The sequence below is a fragment of the Pristis pectinata genome, chromosome 4, assembly GCF_009764475.1.
Source record: "Pristis pectinata isolate sPriPec2 chromosome 4, sPriPec2.1.pri, whole genome shotgun sequence".
Classification (NCBI taxonomy): Eukaryota; Metazoa; Chordata; class Chondrichthyes; order Rhinopristiformes; family Pristidae; genus Pristis; species Pristis pectinata.
The window spans coordinates 57,898,477-57,910,666 of NC_067408.1; positions in this window are offsets into that span (position 1 = coordinate 57,898,477).

A 12,190-nucleotide genomic window follows, 5' to 3' on the forward strand; every position below is an offset into this window, starting at 1 on the left:
CAATAGAGCAAATTTGATGTTGCTACTAAACCACATAGCATCAGCAATCTTGTTTGCCTGGCTGGTTGCTCGAGGTCTACAGGCTCTTTCTAACAGCTCACTTACTCTTTTATTTGCTGCAAGCTCACTTCCTTTTCTGGATGTTGGCCATGACACAATTGGTAGCACTGAGCCAAGGTTGTGGGTTGAATTCACACTTCAGAGACTTGAGTACGAAAACTAGGTTAACACTTCAACGTGGTATTGAGAAATGTTATATTGCTGGTGTGCTGACAGAAATTTTCTGACACAGACAGCTATTCTCCCCTATAGCAGCTATCTCTTGTCAATACACTGAGAGTAATTTATCTCTTTATCTTCCAGGATTAGGTTATGAGGAATAGACAATTTATTGCCAATGAATGGCATTTAAAGTATAACCACTTCCTTGGCAGCAGACACATGGCAGTCAATTTGCAAAAGCAAGGTCCCACATCCAACAATGCATGCAAAGTATTATGTAAATGGAGTGTTTATTTCACCAAGTTAAGAGATACATTCAATCAACTGATGTAGTTACAATTAAATTTAAGGATTATTTCTCTGAATGTATACTATCTGTCTTTCCGCAAAAAAAAAATCAATCTGATAAGTGATAACTAAACAGTAAAAGAATCAAAGCAAAAAAAGGTCTCACTGGCAAAAGTGGAGAAAGAAACAGAATTAAAATTTCAAGCAGATTAATGGTGGAGAGAAAGACAGCGATTGTGAAATCCTTGATGTAGGCCACACTGTCATTGAGTTCTTCTATTGGAATATACCATTGAACCATGTTCTGAGGAATAACACTGAAACCCTCATGGGTGCATTGGAGCAAAGGTCCCAAATTAAGGTATGCCTATTCCTGGGGCTACAGAAAGGATCTCCAGAGGAAAGCAAAGGCATTCTTTGGGATGCAGGCAATTTTGTCAAGGGCAATATTTATTGTCTGTCCCCATTTGCCCTTGAGAAATCTTGCTGAGCTCTGCCAATTTAGATATTTATGAAGAGGACTTTGCAAAATCAACTTGGTTGGGAGCGACTTTGCCATGTCCAGATTCAATACCTAGGTCAATGCTAGATGATCTATACAGTTTTATTCTTTTTTTGATTTTACGTTGTCATGGTGCAACTGAGTGGCTTGCTGGATCATTTCAGATGGTATTGAAGAGTCTACCAAATTGCTGCATCTGGTGCCACATATTGGCCAAATGGATAAGAGGAGTTGACTTCCTTCCTTTAACACCATTACTGAACCAGATGGGTGCTTATGATTTTTGTGGATGATGTTACTAAGACTGAAATTAAAATCCACAGGTGCCATGGTTTGATTTCATTAAAGCACCTCTGGGGTGTTAGACCAGTAATCAGTTATCAGTCCAGTAAACAAGAAAATAGGAGCAGGAGTAGACCGCTTAGTTCCTCCTGCCTGCTCCGCCACTCAATATGATCATGGCTGACCTATGCTTGCCTCAACACTTCTGTGCCAGTTCCCCATAACTCTCAATTCCACACTTAGTCCTGATACAGGGTTTCGATCAAGAATGCTCCTTCCCCTCACCCCCTCTCCCCCCCACCACCACAAATGCTGCTCAACCTACTAAGATCCTCCAGCAGATTGTTTGTTGCTCCAGATTCCAGCATCTGCAGTCCCTTGTGTCTCCACCCTCACTTCCTCGATCTTTCAAATGTCTGTCCATCTCTACATATCTAATGATCTGGCCTCCACCATCCTCAGGGGCAGAGAATTCAGAGATTCATTAACCTCTGGAAGAAGAAATTTATACACACCTCAGTTTTAAATTATCCCTTATTTTGTGGCCATGTGCCCTTGTTCGTGACTTTCCCACAAATGGAAGCATCTCAGTATTTACCCTGTCAAGCCCCTTAGGATATGTATGAATAAGGTCACATTCTCATTCTTCTAAATGCCAAGGGATACAAATACAAACTGTCCAGCCTCTCCTGATAGGACAACCCTCTTATCCCAGGAATTATCCTGGAGAATCTCCTTTGGACTGTCTCCAATGCTACTATATAATTTTTTAGGTGAAGGGATCAAAACTGTGCACAGTATTCCAGGTGTGACCTCACCAACACCCAGTACAACTGTAACAATACCTCCACATTTTTAAATTCCAACCCCTTTACAATAAAGGCCAACATACTATTTGCCATCTAAACACTTGGTGGACCTGTTAAGAGGGAAAAGTGCATGTTTTTGATTCATGCACTGGAACACCTAGAATCCTCTCACTCATTTATAGTTTCTCACCAATTAGATAGTAATCCACCTTTTGATTCCTCATACTAAAGCGCATGATCTTACACTTCCCCATATTAAACTCCATTTGCCAGGTTTTCACCCGACCATTCAACTAATCTATAGCCCAATGTCATAAGAGTTTTGCAGCACGGAAGCAGACCCTTCGACCCAAATACCTTTTAAATGTTGTTCATGTACCTGCCTCAACCACTTCCTCTGGCAGCTCATTCCATATACTGACCACCCTCTGGGTGAAAAAGTTGCCCCTCAGGTTCCTATTAAATCTCTTCCCTTCACCTTAAACCTATGCCCTCTAGTTCTTCATTCCCCAACACTGTGAAAAAGACTGTGCGCATTCACCCTATCTATGACCCTCATCATTTTTTACACTATAAGATCACCCCTCAGTCTTCTACGCTCCAATGAAAAAAGTCCCAAGCTGCTCAACCTCTCTCCATAGCTCAGTCCCTCGAGTCCCAGAAACATCCTCGTAAATCTCCTCTGCCTTCTTTCCAGCTTAAAGACATCTTTCCTGTAGCAGGGTGACCAAAACTAAACACAATATTCCAAATGAGGCCTCACCAACTTCTTGCACAACAGCAACATAATATTCCAACTTCTAGACTCAGTGCCATGACAAATGAAGGCCAGCATGCCAAAAGCCTTCTTTACCACCCTGTCTACCTGCAACGCCACTTTTAGGGAACCATGTACTTATACTTCTAGGTCCCTCTGTTCTACAACACTCCCCAGGGCCCTACTGTTCACTGCATAAGTTCTACCCTCACTTGTCTTCCCAAAATGCAAAACCTCACACTTATCCAAATTAAACTCCATTTGCCATTGCACAGCTGATCAAGATTCTTCTATAAATCCTAATAACCATCTTCATTATCAATGACACCACCTATTTTACTATCATATGCAAAGTTACTAACCATGCCTTGCACATTCTCATCCAAATCATTGACATATATGACAAATAGCAATGGGCCTAGCCCCGAGCCCTGGGGAACAACACTAGTCACGGGCCTCTAGTCTGAAAAACAATCTTCCACCATCACCCTCTGCTTTCTAACATCAAGCAAATTCTGTATCCAATTAGCTAGCTCTCCCTGGATCCTATGCGATCTGACTTTCCACAGCAGCCTACCATGCAGAACTTCATCAAAGACCTTACTGAAATCCATATAGACCACATCTACAGCCCTGTGCTCATCAATATTCTTGGTTACTTCTTCAAAAAACTCAGTCAAATTCGTGAGACATGATCTCTCATACACAAAGCCATGTTGACGCTCCCTAATCAATCCCTGTCTTTCCAAATGCCTCTGTCTTATCCCTCAGAATCATCTCCAGTAACTTATCTACCACAGATGTTAGCCTTACTGGTCAATAGTTCCCAGGTTTATCTTTGTAGCTCTTCTTAAATAAGAGCACAACATTTGCTACCCTCCAATCTTCTAGCACTTCACCCATCGCTAACAATGATGCATATATCTCAGCCAGGGCTCCTGCAATTTCTTCTCCATCTTCCCACAGTATTCTTGGATATATCGGATCAGGTGCTGGAGATTTATCTACCTTCATACTTTTTAAGAGATCCAATACCTCCTCTGCTGTAATGTAGACTATCCTCAAGACCTCCTCATTAACTATCATGAAGTCTTCATGTCCTTCTCCATGGTAAAAAAGGGGAGAAATACTTATTGAGGACCTCGCCCATTTCCTGATGCTCCACACAAAGTTGTCCCCTTTGGTTTCTGAGGGGCCCTATTCTCTCTCTAGTCACTCTTTTCACCCTTAATATACTTAAAATATCTCTTTGGATTCTCCTTAATTTTCTCTGCCAAAGCTATCTCATGCCCCCTTTTTGCCCTTCTGATTTCCTTCTTGAGTATACTCCTGCAACCCCTATTCTCCTCCAAGGATTCACTTGATCCCAGCTGCCTGTTCTTGACCATTGCCTCCTTCTTATTCCTAACCAGAACCTCAATATCCCTCGTCATCCAGGTTTCCCTGCTTCTGCCAGCCTTGCCCTTCACTCTAACCCTCAGGTCCCTCATGGTAGGCTGATCCAGAAGATTAAGATACATGGGATCCATGAGGACTTGGTAGTTTCGCTTCAGAAGTGGCTTGCCCATAGAAGATAGAGGGCAGTGGTGGAAAGGTTTTATTCCAGCTGGAGGTCTGTGACCAGTGATGTTCTGCAGGGATTGGTGCTGGGGCCTCTGTTGTTTGTTAAGACTTGTAATGACTCCGTTGTTTGTAATGTATATATAAATGACTTGGATGAAAATGTAGATGGGTGGGTTAGTAAGCTTGCAGACAATACAAACATTGGTGGAGTAGTGGACAGTGTAGAGGGCTGTAAAAGAATACAGCAAAATATAGATCAGTTACAGATACGGGCAGAGAAATCGCAGATGGAGTTTAGACTGAGCAAGTGTGAGGTGTTGCACTTTGGAAGGCAAAATGTAAGGAGAAAGTACACAGTTAATGGTAGGATCCTTAACATCATTGATGCACCGAGGGACCTTGGGGTCCAAGTCCATATCTCCCTGAAAGTGGTCATGCAAGTAGATAGGGTGGTAAAGAAGGCATATGGCATATTTGCCTTCATTGGTTGGGGGATTGACTATAAGAGTAAGGAACCATATTGCAGCTATATAAAACTTTGGTTCGGCCCCCCTTGGAGTATTATCATAGAGTCATACAGCACAGAAACTGGCCATCAGCCCAACTGGCCCATGCCAACCAAGATTACCATCTAAGCTAGTCCCATTTAGCCCATATTCCTCTAAACTTTACCTAGCCATGTTCCTGTCCAAGTACCTTTTAAATGTTGTTAATGTACCTACCTCAACCACTTCCTCTGGCAGGTCATTCCACATACTGACTACTTTCTGGGTGATAAAGTTGCCCCTCAGATTCCTATTAAATCTATTCCCTCTCACCTTAAACCTATGTCCTCTAGTTCTTGATTCCCCAATGTTGTAAAAAGACTGTGCACATTCACCATATCTATGACCCCCATAATTTTATATACCTCTATAAGATCAATCCTCCAATGAAAAAAATCCCAACCTGCTCAACATCTCTCCATATCTCAGTCGCTCAAGTCCCGGCAACGTATTCGTAAATTGCCTCTGCACTCTTTTCAGCTTAATGGCACCTTTCCTGTAGCAGGATGACCAAAACTGAACACAATATTCCAAATGCAGCCTCACCAACATCTTGTACAACTGCAACATAACATCCCAAATTCCCAACTGATCAAGATCCCTCTGTAAATTCTGATAACCATCTTTACTGTCAATGACACCATCTATTTTAGTGTGATCTGCAAACTTACTAACCAGGCCTTATATATTCTTATCCAAATCATTTACATAGATGACAAATCGCAGTAGGCCTAGCACCAAGACCTGGGGAACACCACTAGTCACAGGCCTCCAGTCCGAAAAACAACCTTCCACCAACACCCTCTGCTTCCTACCATCAAACCAACTCTGTATTCATTTAGCTAGCTCTCCCTGGATTCCATACGATCCAACTTTCCATTATAGCCAACCATGCAGAACCTTATCAAAGGCTTTACTGGTCCACATACACCACGTCTACCACCCTGCCATCATTGACTTTCTTGGTTACTCCTTCAAAAAATTCAATCAAATTCATGAGACATGATCTCTCATCACAAAGCCATGCTGACTAGCCCTAATCAACTCCTGTCTTTCCAAATGCTTGTTGGAATTGGAATTGGTTTATTATTGTCACTTGTACCAAGGTACAGTTCAAAACTTGTCTTGCATACCATTCATACAGATCAATTCATTACAAAGGAAGTCAGAGATAGCATTGTGTTAAAAAGGAAGAAGTATGGCAGAGCCAAGCTGAGTGGGAAGATAGAAGATTGGGAAATCTTTAAGGTGCAGCAGAATTTGACTAAAAAGGTAATTCGGGAAGAAAAAATGAGGTACGAAGGCAAGCTAGACAGGAATATTAAGGAGGATAGCAAAAGCTTTTTTAGGTATGTGAAGGGAAAGAAGTTAGTTAGGAACAATGTTGGGCCCTTGAAGACCGAATCGGGTGAAATTATTACGGGAAACAGGGAGATGGCAGTCGAATTTAATAAGTACTTTGGATCTGTCTTCACGGGGGAAGACGTAAGAAATCTCCCAGAAGTAAGGATGGACAAAAGGCAGAGGGTGACAGAGGAACTGAAGTGGATTGACATTAGGAAAGAAATGATGACGGGTAGACTAATGGGGCTGAAGACTGACAAATCCCCAGGTCCAGATGGTCTGCATCCCAGGGTACTAAAGGAGGTGGCTCTAGAAATTGTGGATGCATTGGTGATCATTTTCCGATGTTCCTTAGATTCGGGGTCAGTTCCTGAGGATTGGAGAGTGGCTAATGTTATCCCACTTTTTAAGAAAGGAGGGAGGGAGAAAACGAGGAACTATCGTCCAGTTAGCCTAACATCTGTGGTGGGGAAGATGCTAGAGTCCATTATTAAGGATGAAATAGCGGCATATTTGGATAGCAATGATAGGATTGGGTCGAATTAACATGGATTTACTAAAGGCAAATCATGCTTGACTAATCTACTGGAGTTTTTTGAGGATGTAACCAGGAAAATAGACGAGGGAGATTCAGTGGATGTTGTATACCTCGACTTTCGGAAGGCATTTGATAAAGTGCCGCACAGGAGATTGGTGGGTAAAATTAGGGCTCATGGAATTGGGGGACGGGTATTAACATGGATAGAAAACTGGTTGGAGGATAGGAAACAAAGGGTAGGGGTGAATGGATGTTTCTCAGAATGGCAGGCCGTGACTAGTGGGGTGCCACAGGGCTCGGTGCTGGGACCACAGCTGTTTACGATCTATGTCGATGATTTAGATGAACACATTGTGAATAACATTAGCAAGTTTGCTGATGATACAAAGTTGGGTGGCAGTGCGACATGTGTAGAGGAAGTTAGGAGAATTCAAGGTGATTTGGATAGGTTGGGTAAGTGGGCAGATACTTGGCAGATGAAGTTTAATGCGGATAAGTGTGAGGTTATCCACTTTGGGAGCAGGAACAGGAAGGCGGATTATTATCTGAATGGTGTGGAGTTAGGTAAGGGGGAAATACGAAGGGATCTAGGAGTTCTTGTTCATCAGTCACTGAAAGTGAATGAGCAAGTGCAGCAGGCAGTGATGAAGGCTAATGGAATGTTGGCCTGTATTACAAGGGGAATTGAGTACAAAAGCAAAGAGATTCTTTTGCATTTGTACAGGGCCCTGGTGCGACCACTCCTGGAGTATTGTGTACAGTTTTGGTCTCCAAGGTTAAGGAAGGATATCCTGGCTATAGAGGGCATGCAGCATAGGTTTACGAGGTTAATTCCGGGGATGTCGGGACTGACTTATGCTGAGAGGTTGGAGAGACTGGGATTGTACACGCTGGAATTGAGAAGATTGAGAGGGGATCTGATTGAAACATACAGGATTATTAAGGGATTGGACAAGATAGAGACAGGAAATATGTTCCAAATGTTGGGGAAGTCCAGGACTAGGGGGCATGATTTAAGAATAAGGGCTAGGCCATTTAGGACAGAGGTGAGGAAAAACTTCTTCTCCCAGAGGGTTGTGAATTTGTGGAATGCACTGCCTCAGAGGGCAGTGGAGGCCAATTCTCTGGGCACTTTCAAGAAGGAGCTAGATAGGTTTCTTATAGATAGGGGAATCAAGGGATATGGGGACAAGGCAGGAACAGGATATTGATTGTTGAGGATCAGCCATGATCTCAAAATGGCGGCGCAGACTCGAAGGGCCGAATGGTCTACTTCTGCTCCTATTGTCTATTGTCTATAGTGCATTTAGGTAGTACAAGGTAAAACAATATAGAATGCAGAGTGAAGTGTCACAGCTACAGAGAAAGTGCAGTACAGGTAGACTGTAAGGTGCTAGGTCATAATGAAGTAGATTGTGAGGTCAAGAGTCCATCTTATCATATCAGGTAACCATTCAATAGTCTTATAACTGTGGGATAGAAGCTGTCCTTGACCCTGGTGGTACATGCTTTCCAGGCTTTTGTATCTTCTGCCTGATGGGAGAGAAGAGAAGAGATAATGTCCTGGGTGGGTGGAGTCTTTGATTATGCTGGCTGCTTTACTGAGGCAGCGAGAAGTATAGACAGAGTCCATGGAGCGGGCACTGGTTTCTGTGATGTGCTGAGCTGTGTCCACAACTCTTTGCAGTTTTTTGTGGTCATGGGCAGAGCAGTTGCCATACCAAGCCATGATGCATCCAGATAGGATGCTTTCTATGGTGCATTGATAAAAGTTGGTGAGTGTCAAAGGGGACATGCCAACTTTCATTAACCAGTAGAAGTTCTGGTGAACTTTCTTGGCTGTGGCATCAATGTGGTTGGACCAGGACAAGCTATTGATCCTAGGAACTTGAAGCTCTCAACCCTCTCGACCTCAACACTGTTGATGTAGACAGGTGCATGTGCACTGCCCCCCCTTCCTGAAGTCAATGACCAGCTCTTTTGTTTTGCTGATATTACGGGAAAGGTTGTTGTCATGATAGCATGTCACTAAGCTCTCTGTCTCCTTCCTGTACTCCAACACATTGTTATTTGAGATACTGCACACTACCATGGTATCATCTGCAAGTTAGAGCAGAATCTGGCCACGCAGTCACGAGTGTATAGGGAGTAGAGTAGGGGGCTGAGGACACAGTCTTGTGGGGCACCAGTGTTGAGAATAATCATACCGGAGGTGTTGCTGCCTATACTCACTGGTTGCGGTCTGTTGGTCAGGAAATCATGGATCTTATCCCTCAGAATCCCCTCTGGTAACTTACGTACCACAGACGTTAGGCTTACTGGTGTATAGTTCCCAGGTTTACCTTTGCAGCCTTTCTTAAAGGTACAACATTAGCTACCTTCCACTCTTCCGGTACTTCACCCGTTCCTAACGATCATAAATATATCTCAGCTGGGGCTCTTGCAATTTCTTCTCGAGCTTCCCATAGTGTTATTAGATATACCTGATCAGGCCCTGGAGATTTATCTACCTTCATAAGCTTTAAGACATCCAGTATCTCCTCTGATGTAATGCTGACTATCCCCAAGACCACCACCCTCCCAAACCCCTGACTTTAACTACCTCAAGGTCCAAAGTCTTCATGTCATTCTCCACAGTAAAAACGGAGGAGAAATATTCATTGAGGACCTTGCCCGTCTCCTGTGGCTCCACATAAAGATGTCTACTTTGGTCTTTGTGGGGCCCTAGTCTCTCTCCAGTTACTCATTTTCCCGTAATACCTTTATCTCTTTAGATTCTTCATCATCTTTTCTGCCAAAGCTATCTCATGCCCCTATTTTGCCCTTCTGATTTCTGTTATGTAGATGCAGTCACCCCCCCCCTTACAGCAGGTACTTCTAGGGTCCAGGAGGCAGATAGAAGGGTGACTGTCAGAAGAGAAAAGAAAAAAGAAAGGGAACAGGCAGACAGTGCAGAGGACCCCGGAGGCTGTTCCCCTCAGTAACAGGTTTTCCGCTTTGGATGCTGTTGAGGGGGATGACCTACAGGGATCAAGCGGCAGTAGCCAGGTATCTGGCACTGGGACTGGTCCTGCTGCTCAGAAGGGAAGGGAGGGGAAGAGGAGGGCAATAGTGATAGGAGACTTGATATTCAGGGAAACAGACAGGAGGTTCTGTGGAAGTGAGCATGAATCCCGGATGGTATGTTGCCTCCCAGGTGCCAGGGTCTGGGATGTCTCTGATGGGGTCCACAGCATTCTTGAGCGGGAGGAAAAACAGCCAGAAGTTGTGGTACATGTCGGTACCAACGACATAGGTAGGAAGAGGGATGAGGTCCTGAAAAGTGAGTTTAGGGAGCTAGGCAGAACGCTGGAGAACAGGACCTCAAGGGTAGCAATCTCAGGATTGCTGCCAGTGCCATGTGATAATGAAGGTAAGAATAGGAGGAGATGGCAGATGAATGCGTGGCTGAGAAGTTGGTGCAGGATGGAAGGTTTTAGATTTTTGGATCATTGGGATCTCTTCTGGGGAAGGTGGGACCTGTACAGAGTGGATGGGTTATACCTGAACCCGAGGGGGACCAATATCCTTGCAGGCAGGTTTGCTAGTGTGGTTCGGGAAGGTTTAAACTAGTTTGCGAGGGGGATGGGAACTAGAGGGGTAGGTTCAGAGTAAGAAGTGCATGGGGGAAAAGTCAGATCTAACATGTAGAAGGCTTTGAGGAAGGAGAAGCGGAGTATAGGGTATAAAAGTAGAAAGGTGGATAGGCTAAAGTGCATTTACTTAAATGCAAGAAGTATCAGGAATAAGGGTGATGAACTGAGAGCTTGGATAAGTACATGGGACTATGATATTGTGGCTCTTGCAGAGACTTGGCTGTCACCAGGGCAGGAATGGATACGGAATATTCCTGGATTTCAGTGTTTTAAAAGGGATGGGGGGGGGGGGGGTGGAGAAGAGGAGGAGAGGTGGCGTTACTGGTTAGGGATACTATTACAGCTGCAGAAAGGGTGGATAATGTAGCAGGATCCTCTTTAGAGTCAGTATGGGTGGAAGTTAGGAACAAGAAAGGAGCAGTTACTCCACTGGGAGTATTCTATAGGCCCTCAGGTAGCAGCAGGGATACTGAGGAGCAGTTTGGGAGGCAGATTTTGGAAAGGTGCAAGAATAACAGGGTTGTTATCATGGGAGACTTCAACTTCCCAAATATTGATTGGCACCTGCTTAGTTCCAAAGGTTTAGATGGGGCAGAGTTTGTTAAGTGTGTCCAGGACGGATTCCTGTCACAGTATGTTGACAGGCTGACTAGAGGGAATGCCATATTAGATCTAGTATTAGGTAATGAACCAGGTCAGGTGACAGATCTCTCAGTGGGGGAGCATTTGGGGGACAGTGACCACACTCCCTAACCTTAGCATTGTCATGGACAAGGATAGGAGCAGAGAGTACAGGAAGATATTTAATTGGGGAAGGGCAAATTATGAGGCTATAAGGCTAGAACTTGCAAAGTAAATCGGGATGACATTTTTGAAGGGAAATGTACTATGGTCATTGTTCAGGGATCTCTTGCAGGATGTTAGAGATAAATTTGTCCCGGTGAGGCAGAGAAAGAATGGTAGGGTGAAGGAACCATGGGTGACAAGAGAGGTGGAACAACTCGTTAGGAGGAAGAAGGCAGCATACACAAGGTGTAGGCAGTAAGGATCAGATCGGGCTCATGAGGAATATAGGGTAGCAAGGAAGTAACTTAAGAAGGGGCTGAGGAGAGCAAGAAGGGGATATGAAAAGGCCTGGGCGAGTAGGGTTAAGGAAAATTCCAGGGATTTTTTCACTTATGTGAAGAGCAGAAGGATGACGAGAGTAAAGGTAGGACCGATTAGAGGCAAAGGTGGGAAGATATGCCTGGAAGCTGTGGAAGTGGGTGAGGTTCTCAATGAATACTTCTCTTCACCAAGGAGAGATGCCTTGATGATGCTGAGGACAGTGTTGGTAAGGTTAATGTTCTAGAACATGTAGATATCAAGAGAGATGATGTGTTGGAGCTGTTAGAAAATATTAGGACAAATAAGTCCCTGGGGCCTGACGGAATATTCCCCAAGCTGCTCCTCAAGGCGAGGGAGGAGATTGCTGAACCATTGGCTAGGACCTTTGAGTCCTTGTTGTCTACGGGAATGGTACCAGAAGATTGGAGGGTGGCAAATATTGTCCCCTTATTCAAAAAAAGTAGTAAGGATAGTCCTAGAGAATTACAGACCAGTGAGCCTTACCGTCCTGTGGTGGGCAAGCTATTGGAAAGGATTCTTAGAGATAAGAATCTATAAGCATTTAGAGAATCATGGACTGATTAAGGACAGCCAGCAT